Below are 8,415 nucleotides of genomic sequence, written 5' to 3'. Positions count from 1 at the left end.
CTTTCAATGCAAGCAAGTGTTACTTGGTGATTACCAGTCTTTTGAATATTTGTGTATTGCTCTAAAAGGTACACCACGCATTCTGTTTACAATTATTTATAGACCTCCCAAATACACCTCAGCATTTGTTGATGAATTCACAGAACTTTTATCAACAATTTCCTCTGAATTTGATTATTTTGTTATTGCTGGAGATTTCAATATTCATATAGACAATTCAGAAAACAATACTGCGATTGAACTGTTAAATGTTTTAAACACTTTTGATCTGACCCAGCACGTGCAAGGTCCTACACACAATCGGGGACACACTCTTGATCTGCTCATTAGCAAGGGTCTAAACATTTCATCCACTGTAATCAAGGATGAAGCGCTATCTGACCATTTCTGTGTTTACTTTGATTTATTGATCTGTCCTGCCACTGATGCTAGATCTGTCTATATCAAAAAAAGGTTCATAAATGAGAACACCAGTGAGGTATTTATGAATGCTATGTCAATGTTGCCAAACATATCCGCAGACTCTGTTGATGTTCTCCTTGAAAACTTTAACATAAAAGTTAAAGATGCTATTGATGATATAGCTCCAGTAAAGGTCAGGGTGATCACTGGCAGACGTAAAGCACCCTGGAGAAACACAACAGCAGTACAGCACATGAAAAGAACATGCAGAAAAGCTGAACGTATGTGGCGGAAAACAAAACTTGAAGTACATTATAGCATCTATAAGGACAGTCTTCGTGCTTTCAATGTAGAACTAGGCACAGCTAGACAGACCTTCTTCTCCAATATTATAAATAACAACATAAACCACACTCGCACTCTTTATGCTACTGTAGAGAGACTAACAAACCCCCCAAATCAAGTTCCTAGTGAAATGCTCTCTGACAACAAATGCAATGAGTTTGCTAAGTTTTTCTCTGAGAAGATCAGTAATATCAGAATGGCAATCAATACGACCTCAAATTGTACTGTGGTCAGTCAGATATCATTGCAACAACCTCAGAAATTAGCCATTCTCTCAGAATTTGACATAATTGATATAAAAACCTTGGAAGAAACAGTACAACATCTTAAAGCATCAACTTGCAGCCTTGACACTCTCCCCACATCTTTTCTCAAAAAGGTGCTTAACTGCTTAGAAACTGACCCCTTAAAAATAGTAAACACCTCTCTGATCACAGGCACTTTTCCAGAGTCATTAAAAACAGCAGTTGTTAAGCCTCTCCTAAAAAAGAGTAACCTAGACAAAACCATACTTAGCAACTACAGACCTATCTCAAATATCCGTTTATAAGCAAGATCGTTGAAAAGGTTGTTTTCAATCAGCTGAACAAATTCTTAAACTCAAATGGCTATCTGGACAACTTTCAATCTGGTTTCCGTCAGCATCACAGCACAGAGACAGTGCTCATAAAGATAATAAATGATATTCGCTTAACCTGTTAAAGCGAACCGGGCCCGTGCGTGGTCCTGACGCGTTTTGTTTACAAACTATTATGTTTACAATACATTATACTGATGAAGAAGGTTATTAAACTTGTCATGCCATATATCATTAGAAAGGTTGGAGGGTTTAGATTTCATTTTTAAGTGCTGTTCCACGAAATAAATGCTCTAGCAAAATTAATAATACATTTTATGCAACGAGGTCATATTTAAATTTGTTCATTCATAAAATGACTTCACGCTCTTATTATGAAACTGCGCCTCCCTCATAACTTTAGGCGAGCTCACACTGCTGAAATCTCATTGCTAAGCCTTCACAATATAACATCCATTCGCAGTTTTAGTCCACAAACGTATTACATATGAGAAATATTGATATTTCTTCGTTGTTTCCATGGGATTTTGCATCAAATAATCTTAAATCCATATTGTTATTCAACAACTGCACACGCAGCGCGATTCTACTATGGAAAAGGCATACGCGATCAGGTCAGTCAGAGTATTATGTTTAAAATGAGTCCACACACACACATTATGATTAATATTTCACATACAGCTAATAAGTTTAGTGTTTTATTGATGTTTTTGTGTGTTATTTTCGTGCACCTGTTATCTGCAGTAACTTAGACTGCTTTGTCATTCTGATGCACATTCGCTATTTGCAGACATTGTTGATGTACCTAAGATTATGCAAGTACTCTGAATGTATATTGTGAGGACAAAAGCTTATTATTAGGACAAAAGCTTATTATTAGTAACAGATCGCTGTCTGTGTGCTTTTCTATCGCCCATCAGTGAATGAATGGTTACGCAATTTAACGTTACTCGCGATAGAGATACGTCACCGCCATTAATATGAATGCTTCTTTTATCACTTCACAACAACTGGTGAGTGCTTTAGTTTGTAAAACATGAGGTGTCCACAATGTAAATAGTTTTATTTTTATTTTAAAAGCTTCCTAATTACTCTGTAGTTAACGGTTACTAGTTTATTTCAATATTTAAGTTAAAACACATTTTGTCAAATGTGTATACAATGTTTTTATGTAATAAATAAAGTTTTGTAGAGACATACTCTAGGTAATAACCACATGTAAATAATTAATTTATAAAGCTTTTTCTACTTTATTCTACATCATTATAGCAGGTGATGATTTGGAGCAGCCCAGTGGCCATTTTTTGAAATGTACCATGGTGAAGATCAAAGCTTACAGTAACCTTATTTTTTATCATATCATCTTCAAATTTAAAACATAGATTAGTCAGACATGTGGTCTTAAGTCTATTTTGTTTTTGGGTTGGTATGGCACATTTAATATGACATTATTAATTACATAAAAACACGTTTAATTTTAATAAAACATTTTCACCACACTTCAGTGTCTATAACATTTAGCTTTTTTTACATATCTGAATTCTGATAACTGAGAAGTAAAGACACAAGTGTCTTCTTTTTAGAGATATCAAAAATGTGTCTGTAGGTCAAAGGGGTTTGGAACTACAGCTGTTTTAGTGTGGGCATGTAAATTTCATGATTTGGCCTGAAAACGGCTGTCTGGCTTAACAGGTTAAACTCTGATTCAGGTAAAATATCAGTGCTGGTGCTACTAGATCTTAGTGCTGCCTTTGACACAGTAGATCACACCATACTCTTACATAGACTGGAAAACTGGGTAGGGCTCTCTGGGATGGTTCTCAAATGGTTTAAAACATACCTACAAGGAAGAGGTTACTATGTGAACATAGGTAACCATAAATCTGAGTGGACATCCATGACATGTGGAGTCCCACAGGGTTCAATTCTTGCACCGCTTCTGTTTAATTTGTATATGCTCCCACTTGGTCAAATAATGAAAAAGAACCAAATTGCTTACCACAGCTATGCAGATGACACCCAGATATACTTAGCCCTGTCACCCAATGACTACAGCCCCATTGACTCTCTATGTAAATGCATTGATGAAATTAACTGTTGGATGCGTCAAAACTTCCTCCAGTTAAACAAAGACAAAACCGAAGTCATTGTATTTGGAAATAAAGATGAAACTCTCAAAGTTAACACATACTTTGACTCTAGGGGTCTAAAGACAGAAAAAAAAGTCAGAAATCTTGGTGTAATTTTAGAGTCTGACCTTAATTTCAGTAGTCACGTGAAAGTGATAAGCAAATCAGCTTACTACCATCTCAGAAATATTGCCAGAATTAGATGTTTTGTCTCAAGACAGGACTTAGAGAAACTTGTTCATGCTTTCATCACCAGCAGGGTGGATTACTGCAATGGACTCCTTACTGGGATCCCCAAAAAGACCATTAGACAGCTGCAGCTCATACAGAACGCTGCTGCCAGAATTCTGACCAGAACCAAAAAATCTGAGCACATCACCAGTCCTCAGGTCCTTACACTGGCTTCCTGTTACATTTAGAATAGACTTTAAAGTATTGTTACTCGTTTATCAATCACTTCATGGCTTAGGACCCAAATACATGACAGATATGCTAACTGAATATAAACCTAACAGATTACTCAGATCATTAGGATCAGGTCAGTTAGAAATACCAAGGGTTCACTCAAAACAAGGTGCGTCAGCATTTAGCTTTTATGCCACCTCTAGCTGGAATCAACTTCCAGAAGAGATCAGATGTGCTTCAACAGTAAACACTTTTAAATCTAGATTAAAAACACATCTGTTTAACTCTGCATTTACTGAATGAGTACTGTGCTGCTTCACACTGACTGCACCTTTAACTCAAGTCACTTTTACTCCTGTTTTATTCTTTTTAACATTTTAAACTGTTTTATTAAAATCACATTTATTTTCTTTAATTGTTATTTTAAATTCTCATGTATCTTTGTCTTTATTGTGATCTTATCGTGTAAATCTTATTTTTACATTTTCTTTTTCTTTTTTTATATATTGTTTTCTCATTTCTGTGTAAAGCACTTTGAATGACCTCCGTGCTATACAAATAAACTTGCCTTGCCTTGCCTTGCCTATTACAGTAAACCAGGAAACAAGCTTATAAATCAAACAGAATGATGTTTATTGAAAATGTGAAGTAGCAGAAAGGTTTCTGTGATGGTTGGGGTTTGAGTTAGGGGTAGGCAATAGAACAGTGGTTTTCAAACCCTGGGTCGCGACCCTCTGGTGGGTCGCGGAAATTAAAAACTGGGTCGCCACTCGCCAGAAAGATTTCAAGAAATTTTTACTAAAATAATTTATTCAATTTTATTATAAAAACTATAATAATTACAACACACTTGAATAAAAGCACAGTAAAAAATATCTTTTAAATACACGAAATAAAAAAATACTCCACCACTGTGTCACATGATCCATGTGCGTGCGCAGCTTACTGTATTAAATTCATAGACAGCAGATTAAATTGCGCGCGGGGTCACAGCCATTTTTTTAATGATGCAAGGGGAAATAAAAACTCCTAAATAAAAATAAAAATGTGTTTGGTCTGATGTGAAAAAAAAATATTTTAAATGTATTTGATTTGTTTGTCGAAAGTGAGCGCGGAAATGTTTAGTTGTTTGCTAAGCAAAGCGCCACCATAAAGACACGGTTGAGTTTTGCAATGACACTTACATGTTATGGTTCTGCTGTTATCTTTGAACTATTTTCGCTGCTGAAACCACAAAAACAGTCAACATTGCGTCTAAAATGTAAGTGGCTTAATATTAATTACTTGTTTAGTGAACTGTCATGAAATCTGTCACATTTTCAACCGTGATGTGATGCTGGTTAACTGTATCATGTTATTAAAAACTTCACATTTTTACCGCAGTATGTTTAACCCACTTTGTCAACACACTGTTAGCTCACTTTGTGTTTGCTGCACTTATTTGTTTAACTTAGCGTTATTACATTATGCACTTTCGGTTGCCATTGAGGCTAAAGGATGCAGAATCATGATCGTGTTTTGGTGATTGTTATTTGCGTTTTAATCTAACGTTACTTGTCCCTGATAAGCAGACAAGCATTGATGTCGAGCCCTGCGACGTGTTTTTAGACTGCTTCAGTATAGGCTAGGTCCAATCTTTACGATTCCTTCGTTGTGTTGCGTATGTCAGTTCTTACTCGTTTTTTGCCCATTTTCATAATTAATAATATTATGAATTGCAGTGAGGTTGATCTCATTTGTGCCCCCTGAAAAAATGAAATGCCCATCCGTGAATTTGTGTCTGGCGTCGGGTCTGCTCATTAGGTAAGTTATATAAACATACAGATGCGCAAGTGCACGTTTCACTGGGCTCACTCCACTCTGACGGCTTTCGGCCCCGCCCTGCTTCATGCTACTGGGGGGGGGTAGAGTGTGGTTCGCATAATTTTTATTTTTTTAAATTAGGGTCGCTCCTAAAAAAGTTTGAAAACCACTGCAATAGAACATTACGTCTATGGAATGTCCCCACAAAACATGGAAATCAGAATGTGTGTTTGTGTGTGTGTGCGTGTGCACGTTCGCTTGAGTGTGTGTGCATGCGCGTGTGAGTTCTGCAAGTGCTTTCGGGGGGAGGCTACTTTCCCTTTTCCCTTTATGTGTTTCGTTTCACAGAATTTCCACCAGGCGGCGCATAAAAAAACATTGTCATTGCGGTTGTTTCCAGAAGTTAATAAGGGCATTGCTGAATATTTAACATTGCAAAGTGACGCCAACCCCTTCTTGCCAGCATAACAGAGCATACAACTATTAAGATGACTGTACGTGCAATGCCCATTTATACTAAGTGCAAACAGAGAATTTAGTGTGAGCCTAATAAACGCGACTCTATTTACAATGAATATCTTAATTATTTGTGTTGTCGAATTTTGACACCGTTTCATTGTTTGTTCATAATATTTATAATTATGTCAGTTTTTCTAAAATTATCAATATTTTAAAGAGATTAATGTGGTATAAAAAAGACATGTTTTAAAGTTAAAAATGTTGTAAAAAATATATCAGTGTTCTTATATATTAACACACTGGGGTCGGCTGCGGCGCGGGCGCCGCAAACTCTTTATTTTTCAATCACTCCCCAAAGAGACTTAGATAACTCTGCAGATTTTGGACATACAGATATGATTTATGCATCATTTAAAACGTTAAATTGTCTAGTTTTTTTCTGTCCACTCCCAATAAAAACAGCATGTTGTGCTTTTCGCAAAATTAAGAAAATAAACATGATGCGCGCTTTGTTCTCTCTCCCTCAGTGAAGTCCTTTCAGAAACACGTCAGAAAAATTAACTGTAACTTAACGAATATTTGTCATAGAAACAAAAGATAAATCTCTACATAATGCTTGGAATGTCTGCTTTTGGAAGATATAAGTGAAATCGAAAACAAATATTGTAATTCGTTGTTAACTGTATTAGAAGAGAGAGATGTACCGTCTTTCTTCTGTTGCTTCATTATCTATAATGAGCCACGCCCCGCTCCATTGAAGAGAAGAGCAGAGATCATCCATATTCATTAGTCAACCCCACAGTCAATGGACATTCCGTCTCTGCAGCCATTCACTGCTGTGTTGAGTTTTAATCCGAGTGCTGGAAACATGACATCTACTTGTTTACTCGTGACTGTAACTAAAGTTATCTCCAGACGCGAGTGTGACTCGATCGACGTCCAAACGCACACACAAACACACAATGCCTCATATTTGAAGCGCTTTGTGGTATCATTATAAAAGATACGATTGCACACATCACATACTTGTTTACTCGCGCCTAAATCTCCAGACAGACGCAAGTGTGTGTGCTTCGTCAGTGTGACGGGATTGATGTCCGACATCTAAATCCTTATTTACTTGCGGATGTGTGTCAGTAGCCGTTTCTCAATATGCGTTCTTGTCTGTACTTGTGTTCTTGTGGACTTGTGAAACGTCATCAGTCGCGGCCCAAGTACTGTTCCAATTCAAAGTTCGCATCAAGCCCAAGTTCACATAAAATCCCCGGATGTGTTCTTGATCCGCCCATTTTATCGAGGATGCATCAGAGGAGACTTGTGTGGACTTATGACAGCGAAGTTTCCCAGAATGCATTTCGCGTCAGGAGTTCGTTCTTCCGAGTCTGAACTTGCAAGTTCGAACTACGAAGGACACAAGTCCGAGTTCGGCGTACTTGGTTTTGAGAAACGGCTAGTATCTCCAGACGCGAGTGTTTTCTTTGTCTTCCGTCAAACAGTTGACGTGACGGGAATGCACATACACAAACACGCGAGTCAGGAAACTCGACGCGCTTTTTGGTATTCTTATAAAATACGCGATTGCAAACAGTTAGTGATGGGCAGTCCGGCTCTTTCCATAGATTCGGCTCTTTCGGCTCAAGCTCCGGCTCTACATATCTCCGCACAGCAAGTTTATTAAACACAGGATCACTCGCATGTGCACACATTCACTGCTTTCATGATCAACACGTGAGGTAATGGCGGCAGCTGTAAACAAACATGATAAGTTTATCACGCGTGTCCCTGGTTGTGTTTCTACTATGTAACATCTGGCTGGACGTCAACTGGAGGTCTCTTCAGTCTGGGTCGTTAACCATTTCATGCTGTGACCCTAGATTGAATTTTGTCAACAGGTCTGCTCGGACGCTTTCATCAGAAGATCCTAATCTCCTGATAACACACATTTCCAGACCTATCGACTCTCTCTCTGGCTGTTTTATTGTGCCAATCTAAGCAAATTAACACCTCAAAGCAAACTTCAAACCGTGAGCAGAGACGAAGCAGCCATGACACAAAAATGTGTCTGTCTAAGATCACAGCTATGACCAAAATAAATTGGTTTAAATTGTATATATTATATATCCTTGTATTGCATGTTTGTATCTGTAATGAACCACTTTCGTGTAACACTATAGGGATGCTTTGTTCATCTTAGCATGTCTCTGAATTCACATTCATGAGATTACTATTTGATGTGTGTTTCAAACCATACCTTGTTTACACTCTTAATAATCCTCTTTTCCTTTCCTGATCAAT

Source organism: Paramisgurnus dabryanus, chromosome 2 (assembly GCF_030506205.2).
Source record: "Paramisgurnus dabryanus chromosome 2, PD_genome_1.1, whole genome shotgun sequence".
NCBI lineage: Eukaryota > Metazoa > Chordata > Actinopteri > Cypriniformes > Cobitidae > Paramisgurnus > Paramisgurnus dabryanus.
Note: the sequence above shows the minus strand (reverse complement) of the source record.